Here is a 20,149-nt window from a genome sequence, read left to right on the forward strand (position 1 = left end):
CGGCAACGAAATCAGCTAGGACTTGGCCTTTAAACGCGGAGCGCAGTTTATAGTTCAGTGTGTGCGCGCCCAGCTCAATTGCCCATTTTGCTAATCTCCCAGAGATGTCAGGTTTGGATAGGATCGGGCCGATCCTGTAGTTGGTTAACACCGTGATGACATGGTTTGCGAAGTAGCGTCGCAACCGTCTTGACGCGTGTACTAGTGCTAGTACCAACTTTTCCATTATTGAATATCTTGTCTCTGGGTCGTTGAGCATCTTGCTGATGTAGTAGATGGGTGTTTGAACTCCCTCCCACTCCACTATTAGTACCGCACCTACCGCATTGTCTGCAACGGATAGGTATAATATAAGTAGTTCACCTTTGCGTGGTGCGGTTAGAGTTGGGAGTTGTATCAAACACTCTTTCATTTCCCAGAAAGCGTTTTCAGCCTCTGCGGTCCATTGGAATTGTTCTTTCTTTAGACAGTTCCGCAGGGTCTTGACGAAAGGATAAGACTTAGCTGCATGGTTGGCTAAGAATCTGTTTAGTGCGGCTAGCCTGCCAGCTAGTCGTTGCATCTCTTTCATCGTTGAAGGCGATGGCATGCGCTCGATCGCCTGAACTTTTTTCGGGTTTACCTTGAATCCATCTTTGGTTACGATGAATCCAAGGAATTTGCCTTCTTCCATTCCAAACGAGCATTTCCCTGGATTGAGCTTCATATTGACGCTTCGCAGAGTTTGGAATGTTCTTTCGATATTGGTGAGCATGGTATCCTCTTCCATGCTCATGACGACTAGGTCGTCCATGTAGATTTCGACACTTTTGCTGATTTGCCCGCAGAAGGTGTCGTTCATCAGTTTTTGATAGGTTGCGCCCGCGTTGCGCAACCCAAACGGCATTTTTGTATAGCAGTAACTTCCGGTAGGGGTGCGAAATGCCGTTTTGTCTTCATCCTCGATTGCCATCTGTACCTGGTGGTAGCCTTTGTAACAATCGAGGAAGCACTTCCATCGAAATGGTGCGAGGTTATCGACCTTTTCGTCGATTTCTGGAAGTGCGTAACAATCCTTGGGACAGGCTTTGTTGAGGTCTTTATAATCGACGCACATGCACCAGCCCCCGGATGGTTTCTCTACCATGACTTGGTTGGACAAACAAGTCTGGTACTTGACTTCCCGCAGGATGCCTGTGGAGAGCAGCTCTTCCACCTGCTCATGCATCGCCTGGTTTTTGCGGATCCAAGTTGGCGTTGGCCTTGGATCACCGGCTTGATACCTGGCATGGTATTCAAGAAATGTTACGCGATTTCGCGTGGGACCCCAGTCTTGTCTGCGGGTGCCCAATCAAAAATATCTTGGTTCCTGAAGAGAAGCTGCTTCAGGTGCGCTCTGGTGTTGGGGGACAAGGCGTGGCCCAACGTGACCTTTTGTTCTGGGTATCTCGCGTTAAGAACCCATTTTTCTGGTTGGTTGTTGGGGGTAGGCCTTGCTATCTTGGTCGGGCGTATTTCATCCGACAACATGACGTCTCTGCGTGCGTAGATTATCGCGACCCCTGTTTCGGTTGGGAAACCGACAGCAGAGTGGGGTACGGACGTAATCATGTTGAAATCGCCTTGGGATTCTCTCCCTAGGAGCACGTCATATTTGGAGGTGTGAGGCAAAACCATGAAGTTCACCTCCTCCGTTCTTTTGTGCCTTCCGTTGGTGAGGCGCACCGGAAAAGTAATTTGGCCCAGGGGAAAAACAGTTTCCCCTGCGAACCCAGCCAACGGGTAGTCCACCGCTTGCAACCGATCTTTGTCCTCCTGGTCAAACTGGTTGAAGCACTATTCGTATATGATATCAGAAGTACTGCCTGGGTCGATGAACAATCGCTCAGTGCAGTAGTGAGCTAGGTGGCCTGTAATAACGACGGTGCGTCTGTCGCGCGGGCCGCCTCGGACTTTTGGAAAGACGACTTGCTTGTCTTTCCAGTCATTGTCCGGTCTTCTCGCTGCCTTGTGCGGCCTTCCCTTGCCTCCATTGATCATATGGGTCGAGGCCACATACATGGTCCTCTTCCCGGAGGAGGTGCCCTCGCCATGGGGGGTGATGAGTTTGGTGGCCTTTTGTCCACCGGGCAACAGGTGTTGCAGCTTCCCCTCCTTTAGGGCTCTCTCAATCTCCAATCGGAGACTGATGCAGTTGTTTGTTGAATGGCCCTGGTCCTTATGATACTCACAATAGAGAGTGAGATCTTGATTTTTCTTGGACTTCATTGGTTGGGCCGGTCGCAGGAACTGCGCGTCCATAAGAAGGACTTCGCTTGGTGACTTAGTGATCTCGGTCTAGTTGCGGTCCCGAGATTCTTTCTTTGACGCACGGTTGTCCCGTTGGGCGTTAATTATTGCCCTTGCGTCGAACTGGTTGGTACGTGGGAAATATAGGTTGGGATCGCTGCCGCGATTCCCTGTGTCCCGGTTGCGCTTATTGTTGCGCTTGGGCTCGTGGCGGGAGGTTTGACCTTCCGCTTGGGGCTGTGCCTCTGCGAGGTGCGGTTTACGGGACCGCTGAGTCTGGGCGTATGTCTTGACCGCAGCCATGACATCTTCCCATTTCTTTGGCAAGCCATCCTTGCCGGAGATGGTCATAACCATCTGTTCGTCTCTGACGGCTTTGATGAAGTGGTTACGTGCCATTTGGTTTGCCACGTCACCTATCTCCAGGCATTCTTTGTTGTATCGGACGACGAACGCTTCAAGAGATTCGTCGTCCCTACGCCAGATATTCATGACGTCCATCGAATCACGTTCGTGACGTCACTGTTGGCTGAAATGTGCGAGGAAGTTTGCATGTAAGTCCCCGAATGAGGCCAGTGATCCTACTGGCAAAGAATCGAACCAAGCCTTGGCCAGACCCGTGAGGGTCTGGGGGACAAATGACACCAGGTGGGTTCGTCCCACCTACCGTTGCACCCTGCACCCATGAAGATGTTCATGTGATCGTCCGGGTCGGACGAACCGTTGTATTTCCCAATGTTAAATGGGAATTTTGTGGTGGTGACATGGGCGTGGGCGATTTCTGGGGCGAATTTAGAGTTTTCGGCCGCAGCTTTTGGCCTGTAGGGTCGGCTCTCTGGGCGCTTTGCAGCGCGGAGGTATGTGTTGCGGGGGTGAGTGGGAGGAGAATAGTTGCGTCCTCCCGGTCTGCTGCTAGTGGCATGAGATTCCACGCAATATGTATGGTCGTCCGGGTCGGTACGGCCATATCCTTCGTGATGGGACTGCGGTCCCAGCCGGCTTTGAATGCCGGAGCCGCGATGGGCTGTGGATTGCCGCCTGTTATCTCCTTGAGGGCCTAGGCGACTTTGTATTGGGCCTCTGGCACGAGACCCATATGAGGAATCGTCCTCATCAATTGTGCGGACCTCACAGTAAGAAGATCTGCGGTCTTCACGCCTGCTTCGGGAGGATGGGTGTGAAGGAGCCCTGCCGTCGTATTGTAAAATATGACCCGCAGGCGTATGTGGTGCCGGAGTAGGACCGGCAGGTACCTGCGCAACTGCGCAGGCTCTGTTGTATGTCGCGGCCAGCAGATCTACTTGCTGGTCTTACCAGGCATGAAGGTTCATGCCCGGAGGGATCACAGCTGCGTACTGTGACAGGTCGTGTCCAAACGTAAGGGATGCGCCCCCTTGCGTTGATATGCCAATGTGGCCAGTATTTGGGATTGGAGGGGTGGTCCTCGCAGGCCCTGAGTTGGTGGGGTTTAGGTTATCCCCAGCAGTGTTATTGAGACGATCAGACATGATCTTTTGAGAGGGAGAGGGATGGTAAAAAAGTGCTAAGAGTAGCGGTGGGCGCCAATGATGAAACAATGGTTAACCGGGCAGGGTTAACACACTGGTCTCGTCAAGAAGGGTTAATCCCTTCCTCCCGAGGATCGCTGGCTGGATCGTCCGCTGGTTGATCTCCAGCACAAGGAAACAAACCGTGACTCGTAACAAGGAGGATGGGTGGGGGGTGCTCCTTGTTACCACTCTCCGGCGTGAGAATCAGTAATCTGCTTGGGAAGCAAAGTGTGATAGTAGTAGTAGTGAGAGAGTTGTGAAGAGATACCTCAAACCTGGTTTGGGGTTGGTACTTATAGCCGAGGAGTGAAGGAGGAGTTGAAGGGACAAACTGACGACGTGCAGCCCTTATGCAGGTGTGTCAGGCTTGTCGGTTGTGGAGGTGAAGCCACGTCCTACTGCTGTGTCAGTCTGTTGCTTACGTGTGGCCTAACAGGCGACTGTCATTGGTGCCACTTGCTCTGTGATATCAGTCCCACTTGCCTCGTGGGCAGGATGCGGTGTTGCACCGCATTGCTGCCTGCGGTAACCGCTGTTGTTTCCGCGTTCTCACTATGGCGAAGATTGTGGGATGCGGTGCCGGACCGCATCGCCACTTGTAGTGAATGTTGCTGTTATCCAACTCCCTTGTATTGATAGAAGTGTTCACTTGATGTGGTGCTAGGCCGCATCGCTGTGAGTACTTCCGTTTTCATACACTAGATGCGGTGCCATGCCGCAATACTATACCGTTCTCATATTCCAGGTAAGTCCTCCTCCTTTATTGGGCAGATTGGATTCGACCACTGTGTTCGCGCGTTCCCGCACGGACACATGTAAGTTGTTAGCTAGTGGGGGTTTTGATAAGGGTAATGGTCACTCGCGGTCGTGCTGATGCGAGATCTGGGACCATACCCCTTCATATACCAAATGGGCTCTCTCACCAACCAGACTAGTCTTTGGGTTGAGTTCTCTCGTTTGGTATGTAATAGCGGGCTACCCAGACTTTGGCCAGTAGGTAGAGCTGTAAACGAACCGAACGTTCAGCGAACAGTTCGTGAACCATTCGGCGGGAAGTTCGTTTATGTTCGTTCGAGAAGCTTAACGAACGAACACGAACAAAACATTTCGTTCGATAAGCTTAACGAACGAACACGAACAAAGGTCTCGTTCGTTCAACTGCGTTCGTGAACGTTCGGTAATATGTTCGTTTATGTTCGTTCGTTTATGTTCGCTCGTGTTCGGTTTTTTATGTTTATTTTTCTAAAAGTTTTAATGTTTTATTAATTTTTTACTTTCCCCTATAAGTATTATTTTCCTCTCTTTTTGTTTACCTTTCCCACCTTTTTTTACTTTCTTGCCTAATTCCTACACTTCAGTACACTAATTATATTAAAAAATTAGTAAAAACTAATAACCCATGTGGCCTTAACGGTGCCTCTTTTTAATTTTCAAAATTAATGTTCATTTGTTTCCGTTTGTGTTCGTTTGCGTTCGTGGTTAGTGTTCACGAACTGTTCGCGAACAACCAAAATTCTTTAACGAACGAACACGAACACAAACTTCTGTTCGTCATGTGTTCGCGAACAGTTCACGAACATCAAAATTTCCTTAACGAACGAACACGAACATAGCCTTGTTCGTGTTTATTCGGTTCGTTTACAGCCCTACCAGTAGGTACCCCTTACCTATGCGCGACACATTGCTGCCCGTCCAACACGTGGTCCCCGACTCGATGATTGTTGTTGATTTATTGTGGGTAATTAGCGATTTAAGTTTTTTTTCTTTGGCTTTTTGCACTTTAATTATTATTATTATTATTAGAGTGAATTTCAAGTTTTGTCCTTTATCTTTAGGCCACTTTGCAAGTTTTGTCCTTTATGTTTAAATTTGACGAGTTTTGTCCTTTATGTTTAAAAATCAAGCATGTTTTGTTGATTTATTATTATTATTATTATTATTATTATTATTATTATTATTATTAAATTTTTGTCATTTACAATTTTTTTCTATAGGTTCAAGCCCACTCTTACGAGAAGATCTTGGTATTAGAGGGGTTTTTGCTGATGGAGGAAATGTAGATTTTAGAGAAAGGATGGTTTGGAGAAGAGATAGGGTTTTGGGTTTTTATTTTTTTTAAATTTATGTTTGTTTTTTTATATAGCCTTTAATTTTAATGTTTTATATTTTTATGATGATTGTTTGTTGGTGATGAAAATTAATCTATGTTTTTATTTTTTAAATAGTCTTTAAAAAACAAAAACTTAATTTATTTTTAAAAACTTAAATCATTTTTTAAAAGAAAAAAAGGAAGAGGGTAGGAAGGTCTATGTGGTGCAACTAAAGATGGTAGTTTAGGGCAATACATGGTCTAAGTGACGTGGTGCAATGGGATTGGAGGGAATTAGGGTAGGAGGTTTGGGTGGCTCTTCCCCCCTAAGGCACCCGTGAAGTTCTCTCTCGGGTTTCCGAAGACCCATCAAACTTAGGTAATCCCTTCGAGCAAATAAGTGGCATAAACTTGAAAGGAAAACGAGAATTGATGGACTCACTAAGACAAACAAATAGCAAACAAGGCACATCAAGCAAATACGACCTAAATAATCTAAACACAAAGAAAGCGCAAGAGACAAACACTCGACTACCCTAATCGAAGCTAACTTCGCTATTGCCACATGTACTTGGCAACAACACCAAAAAATTTGATGTGCTAATTACGGTCTACTAAAAACTAACTAACAACTGACCTAGACACTCTAGTTAAAATCTGGGTAACCCTCAACTAGACTACAAGGACAAACAAGTGTACCTATCGAATGCAACAAAGCCTAATGGAAGATAGGATATTTAACCCACGAGACACTCACAATAACTAAACTAGACTTAGATTACTAATTATACAAGGTTTAAAAGATTTGATTTTGATTTGGTTTTGTAAAAAGGATTTGATTTGATTTAAAAGAGTAAACTGCCATTTTGGTCCCTGAGGTTTAGCCAGTTTTGCCACTTTAGTACAAATTTCAAGCCTTTTGCCATTTTGGTCCCTGTGGTTTTGTTTTTGTTGCCATTTTAGTCCAATTTTCAAATTTCGCCAAATTCCCCAATTTAAAACCCCCCCTGTTTTGTCCTTTTGCTCAGGGGTATTTTCGTCAATTTGGTCATTAAAAAAATATATAAATAAAATCCTAAACACCAGATCTTCACTCTCTCTCAACACCCCCTTTCTCTCTCTTCTTTCTCTCTCCCCCATTCTCACCACTGCCACCTCATCCCCCCTCCATTAACACCACCACTGCACCACCACCACCCCACCGGACCACCACTGCACCACATCATCTTCCCCAAACAACCTTAAAGGCGGCTAAAGAAGGGTTTCAACTATATAAGAACTATTAACACGAAACCTTCAAAAAACCGATAGATACCCTATCTTTCAAGATTCTTTTGAATCTTGATTCTACTGGTTCAATCGCTGATTCGACAATCTGGGTGTTGTTGGATTTGTTCAAGAAGTGTAAAGATTGAGGTATACAGGCTGATCAGACAGTGTTGAGTTTGAGACCTGGTGGCGGAAACAGAGGAAAAACTTCTGGCCCTCGTTTTGATTCGTTGGCTTTTGGTTCATCTGATCTTCGTCCCAACAGTGGTTCCGGTGGTGGTTCTTCTTTAGCCGCCTTTAAGGTTGTTAATTTGTGTTAAGTGTTAACCCTAATTAGGGTTTGGATTAAGGTTTTCTGGTGAAATTGGGTGAAATGAGGAAGACAAGGGTGGTGGTGGTGCAGTGGTGGTCCGGTAGGGGTGGTGGTGGTGCAGTGGTGGTGTTAATGGGGGGTGGGGGGGGAGGAGGTGCCAGTGGTGAGAAGGGGGGAGAGAGGGAAGAGAAAGAAAGGGGGTGTGGTGTTTTACAGGCGCTGATGGTGGTTGTGGTGTTTTACCGGCGTCACCGGCACCGTCGCACCAGCACTAGTGGGATGATAGTGGTGGGGATGATGCGGTGGTGGGGGTGGTGGTGGTTTTGTGGTAGTTCAGAGAGAGAGAGAGAGAGAGAGAGAGAGAGAGAGAAGTGTGTGTATGTGTATGTATATATATATATATATATATATATATATATTAATTGTTTTAGGGTATTATATATAGATAATTGAGTTATAATAATTCCAAAATGACTAAAATACCCCCGAGGATAAAGACAAAATATCAGGTTTTAAGTTGGGGAATCTGGCCAAATTTCACTTTTGGACCAAAATGACAACAAAATTGAAACCACGGGGACCTAGATTTAAAAAGTTTGAGATTTTGACTAAAATGGCAAAAGTGCCCAAACCACAGGGACCAAAATGGCAGTTTACTCGATTTAAAATAAGGAACACTAAGCTAAGAAGAACTCAAACTACTAAATATCAAATTGATCACTCAGACGAAATTAAGAATAGGGAAAAGCACTACCTAGGTTAGGAATCCTAATTGTGAATCTTGGACTTCTCACGGCTATGGAAACTATGATGGAACTGGGATCTTATAATACGACACCCTTGGACAACTTAGTGGTTCCGTAATCATTCTTCGGGTGTGATCTAAAAGGAACCCCTAAGGCGCGTGGTGTAACTCACTAATTGATCGGATTACCTCCCGGTCTCTCCAACAACACTAATGTACCCTAAAGACAAATTACTTCTCGGTCTCACTATCTTAATACACCCTAAGGTGCAAGGGGTAAGCTAAGAACAATCAATAAAATACAAAATAGCAAGGATATTTGGAATCTAGAGAAACCTCGACTCAAAGTCTTTACACCTAAACACCTAACACCAAAGACAACCCGACTATCTATCACCTCTTAGCTATCTAGATATGTAGAATACTTAGAACTAACAAACTCTCAATCAATGTTCCAATGGATTACTACGTCTAGCAAAACCATAAACTAATCATAGACACACTATAAGTGACCTAATATGCATCTTTAACTGAAAGACGTTCAACAAATAGCTTGCTCAAAAGATAGGATGTAGGATGTGAAGAGATGGTCCATCGATTTTGTTGCCTCTTCACAAAAACGGACACGAGCCCGTTGGGGTTTACAAGTTCCTTCGCTGAAGAGCCTCTCGAGATGCTAACCTGTTTAAGAACTCCCTTCACCGTAAGATGTTAACCTTCTTAGGGAGCCAATTATTCCAAGAATAAACCTGCAAGTCTATGAGTCATCTTGATCCGAAAGCATTATCCCACTTAACAAATTATCACAATTTATTCTTTCTTCCCTCTCCATCGTCATCTCTTGGACATCGACCGATTGAACAAGGGTTGGCTCCGAATTGTCATTTTAATTCTTATGTTTTTATTTAATTTGTTTCCCAGAAACACCATTTATCTTTTTTTAACTTACAAACTCCCTAACATGTTCTTATATTTTCATATTATAATTACTCTAGATAAATGTTTTTCATAATCAAGTTTTTTTATAACCCACTAATATTTGTAAAGTTTAATTAACTTATATAAATATATAAATGTATACGAGAAATTAAAATTCGCGTAAAAAATTATCCAATTGATGTTTTTAAAATATAAAATATCACATATCTTTTCTTATTCTACCGCTTACTACATTGTTATATAGGGTAATAATCAAATTTAAATCTAATATTAATAAAAGGGTCCACTTAATGCCACATGGCATCTAATTCTAATAAAAGACTCTCAATAATGCCACATGTTATTTTCTCCATCAAATTCATTAATATTAATGATATTATTAATTAATTAATATCTAATTCTAATTTATAATTAAAAAATATATAAATTATCTATAATTTTAAAACTTTTGATCTTATTACTTCTTAAAATGGATAAGCACAATCCCACATGACATTTTCTCCATCAGTTCATTAATATTAATGATATTATAATTAATATCTAATTCTAATTTATGATTAATAATATATAAATTTTCTATAATATTAAAACCTATGATTTTGTTATTTCTTAAAATGGATAAGCATATGGATTAGTTTACGTTATCTATTTTGCGTAAATCAAGTTTGAGAAAAAATAATTGCTATTATCTAAGAAACATGGTGTTACGCTATTGAAATGTTATTTTTATATTGTTATGTTATTAAAAATGTTATTTTTTAATTATATGCATCAATATTTCATATCAACACCATAAAAATATGTAAGATAATAACCCTCGGATTTGGATTTATATATTAGAATAATGTATTGAAATGATTATTTCAACTAAATATTTTGTGATAAATTTATTTATTAATTCAAACAAAAATTAATTAAATAATAATATTATTAATGAAATGAAATAGAGAATATTATATGACATTAACTGAATTTTTTATTAAAATTAGATATATCATTATCCATTATTATCCATTACAATCCATCTCCATCACCATCATTTTTAGCCACGAACTTTATGTCAATTAAGATTTAATAGACTTCTCATTATCATCCCAAAATTTTAAAGAAACCTTTATGTGTTAATCGGTTTTTTTTCTACTTCGTCTCATTCCCCAAGATAAGGATGAGATTTAAGAATTTTCTTCACATTCTTTACGTATCTTATCATAACATAATATAGAAATTTAATTGTTATATAAATATATATTTTATGTTTTTCTAATTATTATTACTAAAGTAAGAATAGTATTTGCTTAAACGCGTCATTTATAGTGAGTAATGTTATATTGTCTTTAACTTAGTATGGATAGTTCATGTTAGGGTAATATGTGTTTATATCAAAACTTCTTTTTAACATGTGCAATATCAAGAATAATTCAAATTTTGTAATTATTCTGTTCTTCGAATACAATCAGTCTTATCATTCAACCTGTGTAAGACACGGGACTATAAACTAGTTATTTTAACATACTAAACGTGAAAAGGGGAGAATTTTTTTTCTAGTTACTTAAGAATGATGGTTAATTGAAAAATGTAAAAAAATAAAAGATAAATCATATATACTCTAGTAGACAGTGGCGGACATACAGTGTAACTAGGGGCAACCTCCGCTACGGCTTGGCGCTCCGGCGGTAGTGTAAAATTAGTGTAAATTTTGGAAAAATTTGACGTTTTTTCGATTTCGTTACCGCTTATTTATAAAACGTTACGGCTTGGCGGATTTTCTAGATCCGCCACTGCTAGTAGAGTAAGTATATGCAATTCCACTAGAGTGATTACATAATTACTCTACTAGTGTAAATACACGAAATCTTTTGGATCATAGGACTGATATACGTGCTTTCACAAGATAAGAAAAACAATTCAAAAAAAGAAACCCCTCTTTCTTTTTTCATGTTTACTATGTTAAACTCATTTTCTTATACCCTTATTATATATAATAATCCTCTGGCTTAGCTAAAATAGGTTTTCCTTTAGTTTTTTTTTTTTTTTTTACATCACCCTATCAAATTTCAACATTGAAATTTATAGTCTCCTAAATTCTAAAAACTTTTGTAATATATAATTTTGACCCATCGAGTTTGGTTTCAAGTTTACCAGTCTTTAACTTAAAAATCATTATTTTATACATACTTATTTTTATGCACGTGTCAGTATAAGTTTAAGTTGATTTATGTTTTGACGTATTTTATTTTTATTTTTTTGAAATTGACTCATGTCAAATATAATACGTTTTTGTTCTTAGTTTTATGTACGTTTTGACGTAATTTTTGTTAAGAAACGAGTCGGGACAAATATAGTATATTTTTATTAGACGTTATAAATTTGAGTTATTTTACGTTTCGTCGCCGCCGCAACGCACTACGAGTAAAATCACTAGTTTAAATATAAAATAATATATATATATATATAGGATCCTGTAAAAAAAGCTCAAAGTGTGAGAAAGGTAAGAAAGAATCTCAACCATTAGATCTTTTGATCTAATGGTTGACATCAATAGGGACCAAATTGTAAAATATTTTTGTTAATTTGGACTGAATTGAAATATTTAGGGGCAATTGTGTCTTTTTATCTTCATTTTGTAAATCAAATCCCTGCAATTTCGTTCTCTCTCTCTCTCATACGCTCACAATTTCTCTCTCTCTCTCTTTCTTCTTCCATATTCAATCAATCGGAAGATCAAACACGACAGCGGCAGCGGCGGTGGTGGTGGTGCGAGCGGCAGCGGCGGTGATGGTGGTGCGAGCGGCAGCGGTTGTGGTGGTGGTTCGAGCGGCAGCGGTGGTGGTGTCGGATCGGCAGTGGTGGTGCGGCGGTGGTGGTGCCGGAAGTGGCAGTGGTGGTGGTGGTCGCGCGATCTCTCTCTCTACATCGAACGACCAGATGATCTCTCTCTCTACACGACAGCGGCGGCGGAGCGGCAGTGGTGGTGCCGGAAGTGGAGAAGATGGTACAGAGGTGTTATATTCTTTACTGAATGGTGTTATTTTCTTTTCTGAAATGTGTTATTTTCTTTACATTAATGGTGTTTTTTCTTTTCATTAATGGTGTTTATTTTCTTTTCTGAATGGTGTTATTTTCTTTTCTGAATGGTATTATTTTCTTTACTGAATGGTGTTATTTTTTTTTTCTGAATGGTGTTATATTCTTATATTCTTTACTGAATGGTGTTATATTCTTTTATTGAATGGTGTTATATTCTTTACTGAATGGTGTTATATTTCTTTACTGAATGGTGTTATATTCTTTTACTCAATTGTGTTATATTCTTTTACTGAATAGTGTTATATTCTTTACTGAATGGTGTTATATTCTTTACTGAATGGTGTTATATAATTACTGAATGGTGTTATATACTTGCTGAATGGTGTTATATAATTATTAAATGGTGTTATATATGTGCTGAATGGTGGTTGCCGTGTTATTCGTAGTGTTTTTTTAGAGATCTTTAAAAAAAATCATGTTAGTATAATTAAGGTGGCGGTTATGGTAAGTTTTGAATTAATTGAATTAATTATAAAATTACATGTTTACCCTTTTGAATTAATTTAGATGGAGGACACATGTCATCTCCACAATATTTCTCACCTTTCTCACACTTTTAACCTTTTTTACAATAACCTTACCCTATATATATATATATATATATATATATAGGGAGGGGCTCATGCGAGAACCACCCTTATTGTGAGAACCTTGAGAACCAATGTGAACACACCCTAAAATAGCTAAAAAACCTAAAAAAAACCTAAAAAAACCTAACCCCCACAAAAAAAAAAAAAACCTAACCCCCCCCTCCCCAAAAAAAAAAAAACCTAAACCCCCCCCCCCCAAGCTAAAATACTAAAAACTAAACCCCCAAAAAACCTAAAAAAATCAAAAAAAAATCTAATTTTTTTTAATATTTTTTATGCTCAAATCGCTACTTTTAGTGGCCAAAAAATTGTTTTTTTTTTAAATTAAAAAAAAATTTGGCTTTGAAAAGTAGCGATTTTTATATAAAAAATATTAAAAAAAAAAATTTTGTGTGATTTTTAGCTATTTTTAGGCATTTTTGGTGTGTTCACATTGGTTCTCGCGGTTCTCACAATAAGAGGTGGTTCTCGCATGATCTTCTCCCTATATATATATATATATATATATATATATATATATATATATATATATATATATATATATATATATATATATATAGGGTTGGGTTCTATAGAAAACCCTATCTTTTTTAAAAAACCTTGGAAACCCAACCTCATCCATTGATTGTGTTTGATCAATGACTCTACTTTTTTTTGTGTAATTACTATATTTAAAATAATTCTTATATATTGTCTAGAACCAGTGAAAGGGCAATTTGGGTAGTGAAAAAGTGGTTTTTTGACCATTGACAATAACCCACTCCACTTCCCCATGCATTACCATCAAATCACCAACTCTTTCTCTTTCTCTTACCTCTTTCTCTTTCCTCCCCACCCCACAAACATGAAGAAGAACAAGAAGATGATGATCTCATTTAAGAATTCAAATATCTACCTTCAAGATTCCAAGAAACACTAATCCCAGATCTTTTGGAGAGAAAATGATGGTAGGACACAAGTTTTTAGTGAGATGAATTTTTTGTTTTAGAGAGAGAAACAACAATCTTCATCATGTTCATCTATAACACCAAGAACACATATACAAGTGTGTGAGAGAGAAGAAGTTTGAAGTATGTTGTTTTAGAGAGAGAACGATGACAAGATGAATGTTTTTAGAGAGAGAAAGTTGATGTTTAGATAGAGAAACAACAATCTTTATCACAAAGACACACGCACGAGTGTGTGTGTGAGAAGAAGGTTTGAAGATCTTCTTCGTGTTCATCGGACGAGTATAGATCCAGTAAGTGTTCTTGAAATATCATTTCACACTTGATTTTTTGTTGAAATGGTTGTTAATATATTTTTGTGTGCTAAAAGTGTTTTAGTAATGCTTAATATTCATGTATTTTAAATAAATCAAAAACTTTAGGACTTTATGCATGAACGGGTTTTTTGTTGGTTTGGTTGCTTGTTAGGGGCTTTTGATCTTAACAGTAGCTGTTTTTTTTTTGTTGGTTTGGGTTGCTTGTTTGGGTTTTTGATCTGAACAGTAAGTGTTTTTTTGTTGGGTTGCTTGATTCACAGACTCAGGCCCATAACATGTGTTAAGCCCCCATGTTAGAATGTTATATAACGTGTGTTGATTTACAGAAACAAACCCATAAAGATATTCAATTGACAAGCTGGATGGATGTAGGCGAAGTTAATGCGTGTTATAGTAATGGTTAATGCTCATGTTTTTTAAATAAATCCAAAATTTTAGGATGAGATTTTGAACGAGTTTTTTTGTTGGTTTGGTTGCTTGTTTGGGGCTTTTGATCTTAACAATAATTGTTTTTTTGTTGGGTTGCTTGATTTACAGAGACAGACCCATAACATGTGTTAAGCACCTGTTAGAATGATATATAACGTGTGTTGATTTACAGAAACAGATCCATAAAAGATATTCAATTGACAAGTTGGATGGATGTAGGCGACGTTGATGCGGGACATTGAATAAGTCACATCCTTTGGGAAAGAAGTCTTCGTTCATTTATAACATGTGTTGGTGGTTCATGCTGTAACAGAACACCATGATGTAATCTGACATGTGTTCATGTATAACATGTGTTATGCCCCTATTAGAATGATATATAACGTGTGTTAACCTTTTGTTAATTAAAAAAAACAAGTAATATCTATTTTATTTTTGTTGATGTTTAAAATATCCGATAATGTGGATACTGAGCGTAAAACTTGTACAAGTAATAAATGTACAAGTTAGTATGTAACGTGTAATATGAAACGAGCCATTTATGGTAACACATGTACCGGTAATTTTGGAGTATATAATATGAAACGGGTCATTTGTTAAGCCACTGTTATAATCTTTTTGTAACCTGACATGTATTCATGTATAAGCTAGTGGTTTACAATGTGTTAAGCCTCTGTTATAATCTTGGTTTAACCTAACATGGTGTCATGTATACCTGGGATAAAATGTGTTAAGCTTCTGTTATAATCTTGGTTTAACCTAACATGGTGTCATGTATAAGCTAGTGGTTTCCAAAACACCATGATGTGTATATACATACTGTGACATGTATTAAGCGACTGAAATATATAACGTGTGTTAAGCATCTATTATAACATTGTAACACCCCGAAAATATAAAACTTTATATTAGAATTATAAAGTATAAAATAAACGAGAATAAACTAACTAGGACTAAATAACCCAGTTAGATACAACATTCTGAAAACAAATAAATGGATGGGAACTCCTAAATTAATAAACGAAACAATAATTGAGGGACCTAAGTTACAAAGTTGGAAACTTGGGTGATTATAATCAAAATAACACACACCAAACACACACTTAGGTGTGTTTGGTCGAACAAGAACACAGGGGGGGACACAGGCTCCCCACCAAACCCTAGTGCATGTCAAACTTGATCAAATTGAGAGTTCAAATCAGCTCCAAATCAATTTTTAAGCACGAATTAGTGATCACCTTGTTGAGGGGATCATAAGGTATGCAAAATCTTGATATTTTGATACATCTTAAATTATAGGTTAATTTCGAAAAACTAAAATTGAGCTTGATTATGTCTTGCATGGATAAGATTAGGAGTAATATGGCATCTAGGGATAAACCCTAGATGATTTCTTGTTAAAATCCAGCATTATACTTGTGGGGTTTATAATCACCATTGTAGGTGATTAGTGAGTTTGTAGAAACTAAATAAACACTAGAATTATGGTTCTTATTCTAGTGAAATCTGAATTCATGTGGTGAATCTGAAATTATTATGTTAAAATTTAGTATAGGTTTGTTAATTGAAGTGAATGTAGATAAAAAATAACATGTCAAGAACCTAGTAATGGTTATGTACAAATCTGACCCGCTAGGTGTTTGTTAAAACGCCTAAGTGAGGAGTAAAACGTTAAAGAACGGACAAAAACGCAGATTCGAATATTATAATGAATTGTCCGATTTTTGGTTATAAAAGAGTTCTAAATTTGGTTGTGAATGGAACTCTATAGGTAAAGAATCCGGGTCGTCAAGTGGACAAGCCGGAGGTGATACACGCTTGAAAGGTGTGCTTTAAAGGTACGTAACTACGGTTTCGTTACATTTTACTCGATTATGTACTTTCGTTGGTAGAATTTAAAATTAGCACAATATATGAAATTGGTAATTAGTTCAAGTGACGAAGATCACTAGATAAATAAACGAGTCAAATATTGGTTAGAATAAGTTTGGTGTGTTGTAAAATGGTGGTTTCCATTAAACAACCAAACGGGTCGTGCAATGGTTGAATTTGTAGTGTTGAAGTGACTAAAACGTCACTCATCAAAATTGAGTACAAAAGTGTCACACCCCCAGAATCCACATGCGGAACACCACCGCTTGGAGGCGTGACTGACCAGGATCCAGCCACCAATTATACTGAGCAATTTAATTAATTAACAGGAGTAACACTCACCAACCACACGGTTGGTGAATATCATAATCAAAGTTCAAAAGAGTTAAGTTTAATAGTAACATAAGTAGCGGAAGCATAGACAATTAGTTTCAAAACAAAGTTCATGGTCCATGTTATTTAGAACCCAACACGCGGGTTAGACGACCACTACACATCCCCAAGTCCCAAGCTCCTGAGTCACTGGGTACCTGCAAAGCATGCAGTAGGGAGTCAACAAAAATATGCTGAGCGAGTTCACTAGTTGTCCAGTTTTAGTTTTCGAAAACATAGGTTGTTTAGATAAAGCATTTATAATCACGTTGTAGGGAGCTACCCAATCTGTAAGCTCACTAAACTGTAGATACCGAAACTGTTGACGGAAAGTTGTTGTGCCCCGAGTCAATGTCTATCGTCATTGACCAAGATGCAAGGTCTACTAGTTCACGCCCGATCTCCCCGGTCACGGTGTGAGGTTGTCAAACCTAATAGCGCTATCAACTAATAACCCGTTCGCCCTCGGCGATTAATCGGTACTGTAAGCAGGGACTTAAGGTGATAGAGTTTTGTTTAGCTTGGCTAGTTGTGATTTATAAATAATATCCAAACGTATCTCCCCCGGAGATAGTAAATACCCATTCGGATTTCCCCCGGAAATAATAGTTCAAAAGTATTTTTCCCAAAGTTGGTAGTTTGTCCGTGTCCCTCCTTGGGACGCATGCTTTTAGTGTGTGAACTCACCTTGGGTTGCTCAGCAGATTAGGTTACTTGTCAAACACGCTGGTTACCACGTCCTAGCATGGTCACCAGTATAGGTCAGGTTTGGTGTATAAGTAATCACGTATATCTTACAAGATTCTAGCACAATACATGTAGTTTAACATATAAGTTATTGGGCCGCCCTAAAGATTCACACAGTTGACAATTAGTTCAGCAAAGCACATAGTCCAAACAATCAGGTGGCCCAAACCAATTCAAGTTATGGCCCAATAACTAAGTGAGCAGCCCAGTCGAGACAAGGGGGTCTCGACTCGAGAACTCGCGGTCTCAAGTCGCAACCAAGAGGTCTCGAGTTGTACTGGCTGGTTTCGAGTGGTGCAGGCTTGACTCGCAACCTCATAGGTTCCGAGTCTGGTCTCGAGGAGGTCTCGAGTCGCAACCGTTGCGGTCTCGAGTTGTCACGCCGTGGTCTCGAGTCGCCATGCTGGTCTTGACTTGTTCACGTGCTGCTTCAGATATATCAGGTCAATTTGTACTGTGCATCAGGCCCATTTTAAGAAATAACCAATGAGGGTTAACTAACAAGTTTTCTAAACTAACAATTAATTAATATGGATCAAACCTTGCCCTTTTTAAATCTTCAACTCATATTCAACATGTTCATCTTTAGGGTTTTCATATTCATTCAAAGCAAACATAAACCAAATAGTCAACAAAATTTTCACACAATCATCGGTTCACCATCATGTATATACATTTGTTATAACAATCTTGCACACCATCTTTAAACAACATTTTCCTACAAGAATATGTTTTGCATAACAATCACTCATTCATCTCCAAATTACCTACCATATAATCTAAACATTTAACTAGTCATCAAAATCATCTACACACATTTAACTATATAGAACATGTATTCATTCATCAAACATACCTATGTCATGCATTATCATCTATAATGGAGGGGATACTAACCGGTTGTGAAAAGGGCACCGAATCAAGGAAGAAACCGAGAAAGTAAAGTGTCCAAATGATGGTGATGAGCTTGACCGAGTTTCTTGACCGAGATTCTTTGTTGTTGCCGGTTAGATCCGAGCTTGAACCGAGAATTTGGGAGAGAAGGTGGTGTTGTTGGGGGTTTTTAGTGAGAGAGAAAAGGAGTGTGTGTTTGTGTAAAAATGAAGGAAGTGGGGAAGGTTTGGGGGTTTTATACTTGGTTTTGAGTAGGCTAAGGGGTTTTCGGCCCAACCGGTTACGGCCCACTCGAGACCGAGTGGCCCACTCGAGACCGAGTGGTCTCGAGTCATGGTCTCGACTTACTAGCATATACACATAAACTTATATATTATACATACATACAACACATAGCATGTAAGAAGGTCACGTTTTCATTTAATAATATATATACAAAATGATATTACAAGATGTTTGTTCGGGAAAACCTAGAGTGTCACATTATCCCCAAGTTTTAAGAACTTTCGTCCCGAAAGTTAAGGCAGCCACTGTCAAGCTAGTACGTGTGAGAGTGTTTCGACGGGGTGTCACATCATCCCCCCGCTAGTTTGGAATTTCGTCCCGAAATTCGGTTGTAGCTTCAGTGCTGAGGGTTTCGTTTGGGAACAACTGGGGATACTTGCACTTCATCTGGTCTTCTCGCTCCCAGGTAAACTCTGGGCCACGTCGCGAGTTCCAACGAACTCGTACGAGAGGTATCTGGCTACGTTTGAGGATTTTGATCTCTCGATCCGTGATCTCAATCGGTTCCTCAGTAAAGTGTAGCTGTTCGTCAATAGTGAGTTCCTTGAAGGGAATTATGAGTGTTTCATCTGACAGACACTTCTTCAGGTTAGACACGTAGAAAACGTTGTGCACCGCACTCAGCTCTTCAGGCAGATTCAATCTATAAGCAACCTTACCGATTTTCTCGGTAATTTCGAATGGTCCAACATATCACGGATTCAGCTTGCCCCGTTTACCAAAACGAACCACACCCTTCCAGGGTGAGACTTTAAGTAGAACCCGATCCCCGACCTGGAATTCTAGCGGTTTCCTACGCTTATCAACGTAGCTTTTCTGACGGTCACGAGCTGCCGCCATGCGTTGTCTGATCTGGGCAATCTTCTCCGTCGTGTCTACCACCGGTTCTGGGCCTGTGACCTGGCTGTCACCAACTTCCGCCCAGCAAAGAGGTGATCGGCATTTACGTCCGTACAATGCCTCGAAGGGTGCTGCCTGAATGCTGGTGTGGTAGCTATTATTATAGGAGAACTCCACTAGCGGTAGATGCTTCTCCCAATTCTTTCCGAAATCGATCACACATGCTCTAAGCATGTCTTCCAGGGTTTGGATGGTGCGTTCAGACTGCCCATCCGTTTGTGGGTGATAAGCGGTGCTCATGTCCAAACGTGAGCCAAAGGATTTGTGCATAGCTTGCCACAACTCCGAAGTAAAACGAGCGTCTCGGTCGGAAATAATGGAGGTTGGCACCCCGTGTCTCGAGACTACTTCCTTTAAGTAGACTTCTGCCAAGGTAGAAAACTTGTCTGTTTCCTTAATGGCCAGAAAGTGTGCAGACTTGGTCAATCGATCTACTATCACCCAAATAGTGTCATTCCCGCGTTGGGATCTAGGTAGCCCTGTAACAAAATCCATGGAAATTTGTTCCCATTTCCACTTCGGGATTTCTGGTTGCT

This window comes from Helianthus annuus, chromosome 13 (genome assembly GCF_002127325.2).
Source record: "Helianthus annuus cultivar XRQ/B chromosome 13, HanXRQr2.0-SUNRISE, whole genome shotgun sequence".
Classification (NCBI taxonomy): domain Eukaryota; kingdom Viridiplantae; phylum Streptophyta; class Magnoliopsida; order Asterales; family Asteraceae; genus Helianthus; species Helianthus annuus.